Source organism: Triticum aestivum, chromosome 3D, assembly GCF_018294505.1.
Source record: "Triticum aestivum cultivar Chinese Spring chromosome 3D, IWGSC CS RefSeq v2.1, whole genome shotgun sequence".
Classification (NCBI taxonomy): Eukaryota; Viridiplantae; Streptophyta; class Magnoliopsida; order Poales; family Poaceae; genus Triticum; species Triticum aestivum.
Genome location: NC_057802.1, coordinates 416,152,194 through 416,170,192, shown reverse-complemented (window position 1 = coordinate 416,170,192; position 17,999 = coordinate 416,152,194).

Sequence of the window (17,999 nt, the reverse complement as noted above, 5' to 3'; positions counted from 1 at the left end):
ACATGGTCACCGGCACCGGATCCGAAGCCCGAAACCCTAGCCATGGGGGATGGGTCGCAGGTGGGATTTGGTGGCAGCGAGCGCTCGATCTAGCTGGATGGGAGGGCTCCACGGAGCGAAGGGACCTCAGGCTGTGCTTGGCGCTGGCGGGATTCGCCGGACATCACCTGATGCAGCCGCCGCAGGTAGCGCGGCGAGGAGCCGCGTGAAGAGACCGGGATGGAACACGAGAGGGACGGTTGGGTGGGGATGTGGCGGATCCTGCAGCCTCCGGAGCTGTGAGGTGGGAGGAGGGGAGGTGGAGGGTCGGCGCAAGGGAGACGAGGCGGGTCGGAGGAGGGAGACGAGGCATTGGTGGCGGCGATTTGGGAGAGACGAGGGAGTCGTGGGCTCTGTTTCTCACGCGTCTCCCTCTCCTTTCCTCTATTTTTTTATAATCATGGTAGGGTCATGAGCTGCAAATCTGCAACGCATATACTACAACCAATATATCTGTATCTATTGTGAATTTTACAACATATACTCAAAACGTTGTAGAATTTTTGTTGCTTTATAGCAGGTTTCCTTGTAGTGTTTCCAAGATCGATCTACGATCAGGATGCCACCAGTTGAAGATTCGAGAGCAGGATATACCTAAGACGGCTTTTACCACCAGGTATGGGCTATATGAGTATACCGTTATGTCATTTGGTCTGACTAACGCACCTGCCTATTTCATGAACCTGATGAACAAGGTGTTTATGGAGTTTTTGGATAAGTTCGTCGTGGTGTTCATTGACGATATTTTAGTCTACTCCAAGAATGAAGAAGAGCATAAGGAGCATTTGCGTTTGGTACTTGAGAAGCTCAGAGAACACCAGTTATACGCCAAGTTCAGCAAATGTGAATTTTGGCTGAAGGAAGTTGGATTCCTCGGACATGTTATATCCGGAGAAGGAATAGCGGTAGACCCCGCCAAAGTTGACACAGTAACAAGCTGGGAATCACCCACGTCAGTTGGAGAGATCCGGAGTTTTCTTGGACTTGCAGGATACTACCGGAGGTTCATCGAGAATTTCTCGAAGATTGCTAAGCCATATTTATCATACTTATTCTCTTTTGAGATATTCGTTGTAATAAGTGTGTGATTGCTACTCTGTTATAAATCCTCCATTTGTACTGTGCGTGTCAGCATTACTGATCCAGGGATGACACTGGTGCACAGCAGCACAGACTGTTTGAGGTCTGGTCGCTACAAAGGCCTTTATAGAGCCTGTCTTCACCAATAATGTAAGTTTGTCCATCTCAATCCTTCAAACTTTGTTGTATATATTTGGTTAGGCATGACTGCAACAGTTGTTTATTTTTGGTGTTTGCATCGAATTGCTTGTTTAAAGTTTATTATGTAGTTCATAAACAAAAGTTTGTCCTTTCTCAATTTAAGTTTTCAGTTGTACAACCAAGTTCCTTCTTCATACCATGTAAATTAAACTATACAGAGCAAGTGATCTTCTTTTGCACTGCATGTATGTTTCTGTTCTTCATCCGTAATCCAGTGGTGTGGTGAACCTACCCACTACAGCACAATGTCATATTCTGCAATGTCTTAACTATGAACAATGTCATATCATTCTACTATTATTTAAACCGTCTCTTTATTTGCCAATCTGAAATGGTATAAATTGACAGCACACTAACCGTTGATACTTATGAGTTCTTGATCTGTAATCCAGTGGTGTCGTGAAGCTGCCAACTCCTTCACAATGTCATTTCCTGCCATGTCTTGACCTGAACAATACCATATTGTGTTAATGCAATTTTAAACAGTGTCACTTTATTCGTCAATAAGAAATGTGATGAATTGTCAGATACTTTTATGTGCAAAACCTGTCATCTACCTGCTTGTTTATCTTTCAGATTAAGGAAGATATAAGTGTTGAACAAGCGCAGTCTCATCATCTTACTCAGCTGCTTGCACTGCAGCTCCCCAGCAGGGCTAACCTTTCTTGAACTCTATTGAAGTGCTGTCGGTTTTGTATATTATTTTGTCGGCATGTTTATTTGCACTGGTGGCGATCTTTGATGCCCGGTGTATGTAATCTGCTGGCTGCTTGTGCTTTATTATCATAGTGGCGAACTCTGATGCCCAGTGGATGTAATATGCCGTAATTTCTTTATTGTATAGTCTAGGTTTTTTCTTATTCATGATGCTGCAGTTATTTTACTGTATATATATCCTGTCTTTGCAGTAAACCGGCCAAACCGTAAAATTACGGTACATAATCGGGCCGTCATGCAATCACGATGTAGGTTGGGCCTGAAACGTGCCGAACAGCTCACGGGTCGGCAGCAGCCCGAAATGAACCCCAGCCCATGATTGTGCGAATCAAATCACGGGCTTTTAACAGGCCAAAATTGTCTCGGTCCTTGTTTGGCCTAATCAGATATCGGCTGCAGGCCGGATGCAAACCGGGCCGTAGTTAGGCCCAACTATATAACGGGCTTTTAACAGGTCGAAATTAATATAGGGCCGAAATGTTAAACGGGCCCTTAACAGGCCAAAACTAATATCAGGCCGAATTACTAAGTGGACCTTTAGCAAGTGGGCCCAAAAGCATAGTGTCCAGTTGACGGGCCGAATCTGATATGGGCCATAATTGAGCCCAAAGCCTCTTAAAGGGCCGGACCTGATCTGGGCCGTAATTTGGCCCAGAACGTGGTAGGCTTTTCACGGGCCGGATCTCATATGGGCCACTATTAGGCCCGGAGCGTGGCAGGCCATTAATGGACCGGATCAAATATAGGCCGGCATTTGGCCCAAAACATGGCAGCCAGTTAATGGGCTGGCCTACTAGGGTCCTCAAAATCTTGTGGGCCTATAGCTGGCCGGCCCATTAATGTCGGCGAAATCTCGTGGGCCTTTAGATGGGCCGGCCCATTATGATCTGCAAGAATCTTGTGGGCCTTTACCTGGGCCGGCCCATTATGGCACACAAAAAACTTGTGGGCCTTTACCTGGGCCGGCCCATTATGGCCCGCAAAATCTTGTGGGCCTTTAGCTGGGCCAGCCCATTATGGTCCGCAAAATCTCGTGGGCCTTTAGCTGGGCCGGCCCATTATGGTCCGCAAAATCTTGTGGGCCTTTAGTTGGGCCGGCCCATTTAAACTTGATGGGCCGGTCCACGTGTCAACATATCATAGGTGTGTCTCGCCCATTGGATGAGTGACACCTGTGCCAACGCGGCCCTGACACGTGTCTCCTCCAGCCAATGATGATTTTACACATGGAAAATCCCCATTGGTCGGGGCTGTTAACGGGTTATCGGATCCAAAACCTGGCCCGATAGCTTAACGGCATTCCGTTACGGTGGATGCCACGTGTTGGTCACCCTTGACGAAAGCACTTCTGTGACGCGCGATTTATCATCATGGAAGTGGACACTTCGGTGATGATAATTTTGGTAATGTCATGGAACACTTCTACGACAGCACAGGTATGACTATCTTGATTCTGTCATAAATTTGTCATGGATGTACATGCATGACAAAAAACGCGACCTACTGTGACAAACACGTATCATCACGGAAGTCTATTTTTTTTGTAGTGTGTGTTGTGAAGTTTTCAAGTTTTGGGTGAAAGATTTGATGGATTATGGAACAAGGAGTGGCAAGAGCCTAAGCTTGGGGATGCCCATGGCACCCCCAAGATAATCTAAGGACACCTAAAAGCCAAAGCTTGGGGATGCCCCGGAAGGCATCCCCTCTTTCGTCTACTTCCATCGGTAACTTTACTTGGAGCTATATTTTTATTCACCACATGATATGTATTTTGCTTGGAGCATCTTGTATGATTTGAGTCTTTGCTTTTTAGTTTACCATAATCATCCTTGCTGTACACACCTTTTGAGAGAGATACACATGATTCGGAAATTATTAGAATACTCTATGTGCTTCACTTATATCTTTTGAGCTATATAGTTTTTTCTCTAGTACTTCACTTATATCTTTTAGAGCACGGTGGTAGTTTTGTTTTATAGAAACTATTATTCTCTCATGCTTCACTTAGATTATTTTGAGAGTCTTAAATAGCATGGTAATTTGCTTAAATAATCCTAATATGCTAGGTATTCAAGACTAGTAAAAACATTCTTATGAGTGTGTTGAATACTAAGAAAATTTTGATGCTTGATGATTGTTTTGAGACATGGAGGTAGTGATATCAAAGTTGTGCTAGTTGAGTAGTTGTGAATTTGAGAAATACTTGTGTTGAAGTTTGCAAGTCCCGTAGCATGCACGTATGGTAAACGTTATGTAACAAATTTGAAACATGAGGTGTTCTTTGATTGTCCTCCTTATGAGTGGCGGTCGGGGATGAGCGATGGTCTTTTCCTACCAAGCTATCCCCGTAGGAGCATGCGCATAGTGCTTGGTTTTTGATGACTTCTAGATTTTTGCAATAAGTATGTGAGTTCTTTATGACTAATGTTGAGTCCATGGATTATACGCACTCTCACCTTTCCATTATTGCTAGCCTCTTCGGTACCGTGCATTGCCCTTTCTCACATTGAGAGTTGGTGCAAACTTCGCCGGTGCATCCAAACCCCGTGATATGATACGCTCTTTCACACATAAACCTCCTTATATCTTCCTCAAAACAGCCACTATACCTACCTATTATGGCATTTCCATAGCCATTCCGAGATATATTGCCATGCAACTTCCACCGTTCCATTTATCATGACACGTTCATCATTGTCATATTTCTTCGCATGATCATGTAGTTGACATAGTATTTGTGGCAAATCCACCATTCATAATTCTTTCATACATGTCACTCTTGGTTCATTGCATATCCCGGTACACCGCCGGAGGCATTCATATAGAGTCATACTTTGTTCTAGTATCGAGTTGTAATATTTGAGATGTAAATAAATAGAAGTGTGATGATCATCATTAATAGAGCATTGTCCCAAAAAAATGCCAAATAAAAAAAGGGAAAGCCAAAAAAAAGAAAAGAAATGAAAAGGGACAATGCTACTATCCTTTTTTTTCCACACTTGTGCTTCAAAGTAGCACCATGATCTTCATGATAGAGAGTCTCTTGTTTTGTCACTTTCATATACTAGTGGGAATTTTTCATTATAGAACTTGGCTTGTATATTCCAACAATGGGCCTCCTCAAGTGCCCTAGGTCTTCGTGAGCAAGCAAGTTGGATGCACACCCACTTAGTTTCTTTCGTTGAGCATTCATATATTTATAGCTCTAGTGCATCCGTTGTATGGCAATCCCTACTCCTTGCATTAACATCAATCGATGGGCATCTCCATAGCTCATTGATTAGCCTCGTTGATGTGAGACTTTCTCCCTTTTTGTCTTGTCCACATAACCCCCATCATTATATTCTATTCCACCCATAGTGTTATATCCATGGCTCACGCTCATGTATTGCGTGAAAGTTGAAAAAGTTTGAGATTACTAAAGTATGAAACAATTGCTTGGCTTGTCATCGGGGTTGTGCATGATGAGAGCATTCTTGTGTGACGAAAATGGAGCATGACTAAACTATATGATTTTGTAGGGATGAACTTTCTTTGGCCATGTTATTTTGAGAAGACATAATTGCTTAGTTAGTATGCTTGAAGTATTATTATTTTTATGTCAATATTGAACTTTTATCTTGAATCTTTCGGATCTAAATATTCATACCACAGTTAAGAAGAATTACATTGAAATTATGCCAAGTAGCATTCCACATCAAAAATTCTGTTTTTATCATTTACCTACTCGAGGACGAGCAGGAATTAAGCTTGGGGATGCTTAATACGTCTCCAACGTATCTATAATTTTTTGCTTGTTCCATGCTATATTATATTCTGTTTTGGACATTATTGGGCTTTATTATACACTTTTATATTATTTTTGGGACTAACCTATTAACCGGAGGCCCAGCCCAGAATTGTTGTTTTTTGCCTATTTCAGAGTTTCGCAGAAAAAGAATATCAAACGGAGTCCAAACGGAATGAAACCTTCGGGAACGTGATTTTCGGAACGAACGTGATCCAGATGACTTGGACCCTACGTCAAGGCATCAACCAGGAAGCCACGAGGTAGGGGGCGCGCCTACCCCCCCCCCCCTAGGCGCGCCCTCCACCCTCGTGGGCCCCATGTTGCTCCACCAACGTACTTCTTCCTCCTATATATACCTACGTACCCCCAAACTACCAGATACTGAGCCAAAAACCTAATTCCACCGCCGCAACCTTCTGTACCCGTGAGATCCCATCTTGGGGCCTGTTCCGGAGCTCCGCCGGAGGGGGCATCGATCATGGAGGGCTTCTACATCAACACCATAGCCTCTCCGATGAAGTGTGAGTAGTTTACCTCAGACCTTCGGGTCCATAGTTATTAGCTAGATGGCTTCTTCTCTCTTTTTGGATCTCAATACAATGTTCTCCCCCTCTCTCGTGGAGATCTATTCGATGTAATCTTCTTTTGCGGTGTGTTTGTTGAGACCGATGAATTGTGGGTTTATGATCAAGTTTATCTATGAACAATATTTGAATCTTCTCTGAATTCTTTTATGTATGATTGGTTATCTTTGCAAGTCTCTTCAAATTATCAGTTTGGTTTGGCCTACTAGATTGATCTTTCTTGCAATGGGAGAAGTGCTTAGCTTTGGGTTCAATCTTGCGGTGTCCTTTCCCAGTGACAGTAGGCGCAGCAAGGCACGTATTGTATTGTTGCCATCGAGGATAACAAGATGGGGTTTATATCATATTGCATGAATTTATCCCTCTACATCATGTCATCTTGCTTAAAGCGTTACTCCGTTCTTATGAACTTAATACTCTAGATGCATGCTGGATAGCGGTCGATGTGTGGAGTAATAGTAGTAGATGCAGGCAGGAGTCGGTCTACTTGTCTCGGACGTCATGCCTATATACATGATCATACCTAGATATTCTCATAACTATGCTCAATTCTGTCAATTGCACAACAGTAGTTTGTTCACCCACCGTAAATACTTATACTCTTGAGAGAAGCCACTTGTGAAACCTATGGCCCCCGGGTCTATTTTCCATCATATTAATCTCCCGACAACAAGCTATTTCCATTGCCATTTTTATTTTGTTTACTTTACTTTGCATCTTTATCATAAAAAATACCAAAAATATTATCCTATCATATCTATCAGATCTCACTCTCGTAAGTGACCGTGTAGGGATTGACAACCCCTTATCGCGTTGGTTGCGAGGATTTGTTTGTTTGTATAGGTGCGAGGGACTCGTGCGTGGCCTCCTACTGGATTGATACCTTGGTTCTCAAAAACTGAGGGAAATACTTACGCTACTTTGGTGCATCACCCTTTCCTCTTCAAGGTAAAACCAACGCAGTGCTCAAGAGGTAGCACGGTACAACCGCTCCATGGAGCGGTACAACCGCTGGGAAGCCACAACAAGCAGTAGGATGAGAAGGGAAGATCTCTCTCTCACAATGAAGGAAGGCAAGAGAGGGGTGCGGCAAGTGTACGTGAAAAGATTCCCCCAACTCCTTCCAATGTGGATTCCCTCTTGATAGTACGGGTTCCCTACGACCAAAGAGATAAAAAGCGTAGAAAACTCCGTCTTCGGTCTTTTCCTTTCAGAGAGAATAGCTATCTGATGAAAACCTACCCACCGAGAACCTAAAGCACTTAGCACAAGATTAGACCAACAAAGAGTTGTCATCATCATCCAAAACACAAAGTAGGGAAATTCCCTTACACCGATCCTCACTCTCTTTTTTATTTCATTGTCATTGCGATTGTGTTTTCCTTTCAGTGGTCTCCTAGTATTCGTCAGTTTCATGATGGACCAAGGAGAACCAGGCAAAACTCTGCCGATATTGGAGCAGACGCGGGAGGCTGATCCCCACGAGACAGAGAGCTCCAAGAATATGGAGGCAGGCACCGAGCCGACCCCAGATACGCTCACGGCCACTACTGAGATGGTCAACGCCCCGTTTGAGGTTGCAGCCCCCGTGGCACTTCAGGAGCAGTTTTCCCCCTTCGAGGATGTGCCCCCCCCCCCCGCTGAGCTGCCCAAGGTGATTTTCTTCTTTGCCGATCTCGATTGTGGTTTTTCATCTAAGTATGTGGTGATGAATAATGCAAAATTTTATTAGCTTCGATGCCATGCTATACATAGTGGTTTAAATAACTTGTATTTCTTATACTAGAAAGTAATTCAGAATTTTTTTGTTTCAATTAGAGCCCTGATGCAGACAAGGATTGTGTGGTTGTACATGTCACTCGCTATGAGGCGGATGACCTGAATATACGCACTGGGAAAACGGAGTTTTTAGGCTGTTGGATCCTGGAAGCCATTTGCGCTTATACCAATGAAGAGTTGTATTCCAGCCTCACTGTTGTCAGGCGTGTTGTCCAGGGTGTACTGAAGCACAAGAAGTTCAAAGCTACTCCTACGTTTGTGAGGCATACTGTTCTTGCAAAGCTTACGCAGGAAGATGACGTGGCATGCCTCCACAAACAAGTTTATGAGTGGCAAGGCCACAAGGTTGTCTTCATGAAGGTTCACATGATTGAGCTGCTACCGGATGTTCTCGATGATGTTCATGGCAAGGTCCGTCTTGTGTCTAGCCCAAATTAGATCGAGGCATGAAATACTTGCCCCAGCTAGTGTTTAATAGTAGTTTGGATTCTGTCTAATTATCCGAACCTTGCCTGTTATCGAGCCCTCTGGGGCTAGTACTCTGTTTGAATCCATCTATGGGAACTGCTGCTACTTTTGTGTGCCCGTGAATCATCATAATTGTTGCCGAAACAGATGTGTCCTCACTAGTTTTATCATACGAGCACTGTGTGTTTTGATGAAATAGAGTACTCATTTGAGAACTGCGCGCTGACGTATACATAAGTACTTGTAAACACTATTGGTGCTACCCCACTTGTAAGCAGTTGTGCAAAACACGGCACATTGGCTCAGCTCGCTTCAACACTAGGCTATCGACCAGCTAACAATCAACAATCTGTTGTCTGACATATAAGCAACTATGTATCTGTTACAGTGGTTCATGCAGTTAACTGAGGCCACAATGTAAATTCCAAACGTTCACACGCTAGTCCAGCGTTCATGTGGAACACTCACATTAAACTCGGCTTCATAAAAAACATGAAAATCATAAGTTAAGCAATTTTATACATCTCAATGATTCATAGAATATAACAAACATATACTAGTTCACAGCAAAAGACAAAGTTGTGAGAAGGTTTACAAATCAGGAAAAAACAAGCAAGGCTTCTCTGAGTAAAGGGCCTCCCGGCAGGCTTAAATTTCCTAGAGTTCACTCTGGTTTTTTCTTGTTGCCACCATCTAGGGTTAGGTTCTCTCATTCCAGAATAACCAATTATAATTGTGTTCTCAGCTGGAATGCTGAACTGAACCATGTAGTGTACTGACCAGCTGAAATTCTTGTGCATTCCACTAAATTTAAGCACCGCTATTTGCAGAAATAAGCAGACCATAATGCCTCTTGTCCGCGCACCTGTCCAAAAAACCGCCGTGCAGCCGTGCCAGGTAGTCCTCGGTCCATGGATGAACTGGTAGAAAGTGCATTCTGGACTAGGATGCAGTTGTTTTCGCTCGTCCCTACACTGCAATTAGGAAGTAAAACGTACGAATCAACTTATTTTATATTGCGTTGGTCATTCTACCTAGTAACTACCAATGTAGGAATACCTGGAAGACGGGTGGTTAGACGACGGCAAAGAGGGATAGCCATCTCATTTTGTGCAGTTCTACTAAAACTGAGGTGTGTGCTTTTGATTGCGCGGATAGAAACGATACGGAGACAGACATCCCGAAACGATATGGAGACAGACATCCCTGTTTGCGCAAATACGAAATACGGTTATTTAAATAGTGATAGATATTTGCAGTGGCGTATGATTAACAACAGCATCTATTGTGTTATAATTGGCACTAGATTGACAGTATGAAAGTGTCCTTAAGTAAGTAGCATCAAATCAACACTGCCACTAGATTAACATGCAGAACAATAGCATTAATATTACTGTCATGAGAGTAGCACATGGTCAGTAAATGTGCAATCAAATTTTTGCAGTTCCACTGGGATGAAGCAATGTTAGCGGTGTGAGATTTAAGTGTAACTGCAAAAACACAATTCATGGGAAATAAAGCAAGACGGAAGCACTTCATAAAATGGTGGTGGCATTGCTTCAATTTATCGACGGCACTAGACCATTACTTATAGTGACATTAGGTGGCATTGCTTAATGCTTCATGTAATTTTACATTAGCGGTAGCGATATGGGCGTAGGGACAGCAGAGGCATAAAGTGGTGAGGCAGATGTGGTTGCCGAGAGCGGCAAACACTCAGGCAGCATGTCTGCATTTGTCCCATTTTTTACCTCCTCGACGACATTTTCCTATGTGAGCACAGGAAATCTAGACCTGCTCATTCTCATTTGCGTTGTCCCCCAACACCCGTCACTTTCTTTCCTTTTTCAACCAAGAGATAGGTCCACTTCCCCCCACCCTTCGCCATCCACCATGCTTTCTTCGTCTTTTCAACCAAGAGACCGGTTGGGTAGCCAGTATCTACTACTTTCCCCCGTTTCCTCTTAGAACCAAGTCCTAGATTCATGCTACAGCTTTCCCACTTTCTTCCCTGTTTGAACCAACTCTTAGAGTCGACTGTATGAACTAGCTTTACCTCTAATAATAGTAAAAGTCTAGGTGGCTTTGGACAGCGGACGGAAGTAGAAAAAGATCCACACGAAGCCAAGTGGGGAGCTGGGGCAGTAGAGCAAGGCAGGTTTCGAAGGAATATATACATGAGGGTCATCGGCATGTGGCAAAGACGGCGTCGGGAGGCCGCATCTTGGCCACAATACCGTAGGGAGGAAGAAGGGGTCTAAGGCCCTCCGGAGCCGGCGCTCTCTCGGAGAGAACGGCACGGCCGCCAATCGGGACGTGCGGGCACCCGTTGGTCTCCTCCCTCGCCGCCGACGACAGCGTGAACGATGCACCTACACCCCTGCCCCGGTCGAGGTTGTCCGGCCGGATTTGTGACCAGCCGTGAGCTGAGAGAGAGTGTGGCCACCTATGTCTTGCTTAGATCTGGAGAGCATGAGAGAGTGAACGAGAGGAACCCTAGTAAAGCAAGCGCTAAGGCTCCTGCTTATATATATATAGTGGAGTGATTTTGTTGTACCAGCTTCAAAAAAATGCGCTCCTACGTGTACCCGCGAGTGGGTGTGAGAGAACTAGTGCGTGCGTGCACCGCTTCTCTTCGTGAGAGTACAATATACTATGCCCAAAGAACGTTCGCCACAAGAGTAATAGTATAAGTGTGTGACGTGTGAGCTAAAATAAAATGTGCGCGACGTCTTCTGTTTTTTAGAAGTTCTGAGGGTAGGGTGTGAAGAGCACATATGTGTGTGACGTCTACCTGCATATAGACGGTGGGTGCGAGAGGACTCGGGAGGGTGCATGTGCGTGAGAGAGAGGGGGCACGTATCAATGCAATGCATGTATCCGTAAATCATTATCCGACAAACGTTCGCCACAAGCCTTTTCCTAACGAACGACGTAAGAACCGTTAGATCGGCATCCGACAGTGTCAGTTTTGCCATGTCATTTAACAGAACAGCCACTCCTCCTACACACAAATCTTCCACGTGAGTGTTAGCAACTGCCGTACGCTCCCTCCGTTCCAAAATGCAGTGCATATAGCTTTATTGAAAATTCGAACCTCGCAAACTTTACCGAGTTTTCGTGTACCAAATTGCACATGTAGAATACCCTCTATATATAATTTCATTCATCTTCGAGAGGTACTATAAAGATGGGGGAGGAGTCTACAAAGAAAGACCATCGTATCACCTGCAGCAATTTCAACCATCCTTTGTTGTGGAGGAATATCATAGGAACTCTATATGATATGATTTTTATAGGATTTTTTCCTTTAGAGCCAATTGGTTCATAGGAATAGATTCATATACTCCACATTTCAAAGGAAATAAACATGATATCATTTCTATAGCTTTAGAGCCACTTGGTTCATATGAATGGATTCCTATACTCCCATAATTTCAAAGGAAAATAAACATTAGCGTATATTCAATAGAAAAGTTCCTATGATATGAACCAAATTACATCTCTTTTCTAATCCTTCATCATAGGAATTGAGATACATGTCATCTAGATTCAATAGAAAAGTTCCTATGATGTCAACTAAATGACATCTCTTTTCCAATCCCTACTCATAGGAATTGAGATACTCCATGTCATCTCTTTCCCTACAACTTCCATGTATACATCTTCTATTCCTAAATAGCTAGTACAACCCACTAGTAGCTTTTTTCCAAGACATGCAACTATGGCACAAGAAATATATAGTGTGCGAATAACTTGAAAGATGGTCGCTGGATAAAGCTAATCCGACAGTGCAGAGATGGAAAATCCAAGCACTACTGGCCGTTGGATATCATCAACATTCCACCAGATCTGCCACATGTACAATTTAGAAGACTCCATGGTTGAACTTAAGCATAATGCACAAACCTCAAAACACAAGTACTTCTCCTTTGTTCTAGAATCTTCCGTATCATAATTGATTTTTTTTCTAAATGAATTGCCATTATTTGTTTTTTACTTTATGCTTTACAATGCACAACCCCATGAATCTTAACATTTTTATAAAACTAATTGATTTTGAATGAGATGAACTATAAGAACTAAACGAACATCTACATCATGCATATATAACTCAAAGCTTTACATGTTATAGTGTGTATTTATTCATAATTTGGTTTCGAAATCTCATGCGTTCAATGCATGTGTACCTTACTAGTTTTGAGTAGAGTAGCAAATTTCACACGGCCCCGGGTATATCAAAATGCAGGGCCCATGCATCATTGCCTTTCGGTCGAACCTACATCCACAATTTTTTGTACGTACTATATCTCCACTGGTCCCCGAACCCAAAATGCTGCCTCGTTCCCCTAAAACCAAGCGGCCCGCACATATTTAAGGCGTCGACTCGAACTCAATCCCTCTCCCGTTTACTACGACGTGGCCCCGCACGCCCTAGTAGTACTCCTACAAACCCTACCGCCGCACGCATCATCGGTTTTCTTCAAGAGGACGAGGGAGAAGCCGATTTGTAGTGAAGGCGCTTTCAACAAAAAATGATCTGTAGTGGAGACCCCTACCCTAGGGTGCCCTAGGTAGCTGCCGCACGCATCATTGGTTTTCTCTTTTCTTTATGCTCTTGCACCCTAGAGTGAAATGATGGTTGCTTCGTCCGTCCAGCTTAATGCGGGAAAGGTGGGGCTTTGTGATTTGACCCCTCATCGCTCATTTTCTACTACTGCGGCGCTACGATCGGGGTGCCTCCAATTCCAACCGCTGCTCTAACTTGTAATTTGGTGCATCGCACGTGGAACAAGACGGTGGATGAGCCACATGTCGGCCAAAGGGGTCCTGTTAAGTGTGTCGCCATTTTGTGTGCGGACTGGCCCCGCTTGAGTCACTATGCCAACACGACAGGTGCAACCTACCACTTGGTTTTGCTCCTTGGTGAATCCCGACTATATTGATCTAAAAAGATACGTACTGAACTACCCTCTCCGTCTCGTTTTTTTAGACGTCTCGGTTTATAGGGCGTGCACGTAGTTCTAGGTCATCCATTTGACTAACTAAATCTGAGTTACTATGTCACAAAAAGTATATCATTGGATTATTAAGCGGATGTAGTTTCTAAACATATACTGTTCATCACATATATAGCCAGTTAAATTCTCAACCTAGAACGACGTGCATGCCATGTAAACCGATACGGAGGAAGTATAGTAGTAAAAATGAGGTGATTTTACCGAGCGATCGGCGGGGGAGCATGGCCTGTCATGCAGTCCCACGTGTCATGATGTACCAAGGCGATGCACGTGTCCCTCTTGAGGCAGAAACAATACTACGTGGTTTGAGATGATGGTGAACCGAAGTGTGAAATAATGGTTGCTTCGTCCATCTGGGAAGGTGCGGCATTGTGATTTGACATCTCATTGCTCATTACTACTACTACTGGGGCAGTACGACTGGGGTGCGTCCCCCTGCTGTTCTGCACTGTTATTTGGTGCTTGACACGTTGACCCGGTTGCTATATGTCCCACATGTCGGCGACAGGAAGTACAAAATTCATGAAAGTGAGCGTCGACAGAGGAGTACAACACGGGCTTGGGTTTTTGCTGCTTCGCGCGATCCATCGATACAAACCCGGACTAAAAAAGGTAAGGGCGGGTCTTTTCCCGCGCGGCAAGCAGGGGAGTTTGGCATAGTCTGTTCGAGGCAAGGAGGCAGGAAGGGAAACAAGCAAATAAAGGTTGGGCGACTTAGTTTTGGGAAAATCTGATTTTATGGAGTACGTACCCACTAGGGTTTATAGGGCTCATCTAAAAAACATTCATTTTTTCATTTTATAAGTCTCAATTCTACTACTAGTAGTAGTACCATCACATGTTGGATTTCGAGGTGCGTTAGATCACCCGATGCAAGCAGTGTCAAGAGAAAACTCACCAATGCATGTAGAAGTTCATGGAAATTTAGTGGTCATTCATGCATTCATTCTAATTAATGCCTCGGTAAACATAACTTCTTGAGAAAACGAGCGTACTAATTACTTGTGCAAACTAGGAGTACGAAATTAATTCGACCACTCACCGTCTACCTTGGTTGGAGAGATTTTGAAATTGAGCCATAAACTGGAAAAGAGGGAGTAGTAACTTTTGTCTCGATTACTATTTGTGGCCTAGTATAGATGCAAAATGTATTTTTTTAGTGGCCTTGTATAAGTAAATGGAGGGAATACTAAAGGACATATATATTCCAAACAATATGATAATCTCTCTAACCACGGTAGTAGGGACGAGGAGTAAACGGAGGGAGTAGTAAAAATTTCTCCTCGTCCTGCGAGCCACCGCGCGCGTGGGCGAGGGAGCGGGCGTAAGGCGTAGTAAGCAAGCTTCACCTCATCCTGCGAGCCACCGCGCCCGTGGGCGGGGGAGACGGCATACTAAGCAAGCTTCTCCTTGTTCTGTGAGTTGACGGGACACATCAAAAGTACTCCAGTGTATAGAGCCTTGCCTCTAAGGTAGGCCCCACATGGTTTGCCTCTTTTTTAACATAACGCGTCAAGTCGCAATTTGTTTCTTCACCTGTGGTAGACGATCCTCCCTCCATCTAGTGGACAACCAGTACACGTGTCAAGTTACCACGTGGGCTGCCTTTTCGTACAGAAATGAGCTCCACCATGTACCCGCGCGGGTGTGGTTGGGAAAGAGACGGGAGTACGTGCGCCGTGCGAGCACCTCTTCTCTTCGTGCACGTCCCCCACCTATGTGGGTGTGTGTGAGAGGGACTATAGAGATACAAACCTAGACATAATGCGTCGTCCATCCCCATGCCTCCGCCCAGTCCGACCACCAGTCACCACCACGCCCCACTCCTCCTCACCTTATCTCTCATCTTTCTCCCTCCATGTTTATATACAAGGCCACTATCAAAATTACAATTTGCAGACATACAAGGCCACTAACACTAATCGATGCAATATTAATGGTGTTTGCCTCGTAGTACTACTAGCAAAGGAGGACATTAATTATCCCTTGCATGCATGCGGGAGTGTCAGCATTGGCTTGATGTGCATGAAAGAGAAGAATACACATTAATTTACACGGCAAACAAGGAAACAAGGTGGCTTGCAACATTGAGTTCGAAGACATTAATTTTTGCCTTGGTACCTGTAATATGGGTTTGTGGCCTTGTATACAAAAATGGAGTCCGATAAAATTCTCGAGATACCATTTATCCGATAAAATTCTCGAGCAATCATTAGTTTTTACAAAATGGGATTACTCCTGCATGGGTCAATCACAACAGGTGTTTTGTAAAAAAATGCATCTTGATGTTCCGTGCAATGCACGGGCATCTTGCTAGTCCATGAAAACAACACATGGCAAAATTCCATGGCGAACGAGGGATTTGAATCTGTTGGGAGGGGCTGTTTGGATCTTGCCTAGGGTAGCCAAAATATTGGCGACCCTTTTGTCCACCGGTGCCTTTGCCACCGATGAACGAGGAATGCTCGGGTTCTCATGCATCCTCCAGCGCGCACATTGGAGACGAGCTCACACGAGCTGTGTTCTTTTTGTCCCACCACGCCGCCCGAGCCGCCCGCAGACCGGCCGGCGACCCACAAATTACGCCATCAAACCGTAGCCGCACACATTATGATAGCAAGTCAACCAACTGGACAAAATTCATGCAAACACGGCGATATTTCATATAAACAATGACGGAAATCATATAAGATACTGGATTTTCATACAAACATGACGGATTTCATTACATTCAAATGAACTACGCGGTGCTAGTTCTAGACAGCACAAGTATATAATACCTGGCCTAAATGGTCGCCCGCCGATCGATTTGTGTTCCTCATGTCCGGCAGCACGATCACCGGACTACCGGGAGCCCCGGAGGTATATGCGGGGTCGACGAAGGTCCTCGCAACAAAAGGATCTGGCAAGACTCCTGCTGTGTACGTCGGCGTCGCCTCCGTGATGGCCTTCATGGGACCCAAGCGGCAGCGGCCTCCCGTGTTCTACTTCTCCTCGATGATGGCGGCGGACGCGGAGGCGCTGGCCACCGACTCGTCGCACTCCGCGCACCCGGCTTCTGTTGCTGCTTGCATGGCATGGCCGACGGCATGGGAGTCTCGGCCACAGAAATGGGAGACGCGGTACGAGGTGGCGGCGTGGACGACAGCAATGACGCCCGTGCGCCACTCCTCGTCGAGCTGGCCTGGAGCGGCAAGTTGCTGAACCGCGCGCCGGCTTGGGGCGGCAACTGGCTCCGTCGGGCGAGGGGAGGGAGGTGGATCACCGAGCTGCATAGCTCGTATCCGGCGGGCTCGGCGGGACACCCAGTCGGCTTGGATGCGGAATAACTACTCTTCGTAAGCCATTGTAAGAGTGGAAAAAATGGTGAAGGAGGAGATAGGGGAGCGGCGGAGGTTTGCGATTCTTGGCCGGCGTTTGGCCTCGTTTAAATAGGAGATTAAATAGATGGCGGATGGGAGGAGCTCGGCCAGCGTTGCGTTTAATCCCGGCCCGGTCATGAACGGACGTGTGTCTAGAGTGGGTTTCTCGGCTTCCACACGGGCGGGATTCATGGAGGCGTTTGAATGTGGCAAGGAGGCGCGTTCAGCGGGCGTGAAGCGAGTGGCGCCCTCGACTCTGACGTAGGACAGCGCGCCGTTCTTCCACTGACGTGTGGGCTCTTTGGGTACATGGCCTGCATGTCAGTGACCCAACGCAGGCAGCACACAGCAGAGGTACTTTTGGTGCGCCAGGGCGGTCAGAAGCGGGCATTTCATAAACCGATGATTGTTCATTGAGTGTGATGTCATCCTTTTCATGTAGATAAGCCTACTATGTTGATAGCCCGTTCGATACGTTGTGATTCATAAAGACCGCTACAAATATCAATGTTCTGCTTATCACAGATAAGATTGATTAATACCCATAACAATCCATGTCCTTAACAAAGGGTGCATGCACGTATAGGTTGAGCGTGTTTGTTGCGTCGTGTGCTGTGTGCATGCAGGCGTGCGAGTGTTGCGTGCGTGCAAGGGTACGTTTCAGTGTTGCATGCATGTGTGCGTATGTGCGTGTGTTCGTGAGTGCATGTGTACGCGTTAGTGTTGCACGCCAGCATGCGTGCGTGTGTTCGTTATGTGTACGTGTCAGTGTTGCACACCTGCATGCGTGCGTGTCTTGCGTGCGTGCATGTGTACGTGCGGGGTGAGGCTACACGTCAGTCGACTGACTTTTTCATCTCTGGTCATTAGATTTTCCAGCCGTTGGATACGAAATCAAGGGCCTGCAGTTTATCATCAAACTCCACCCCCCTCAGCTGCCAGCCACCACCGGCCGAAC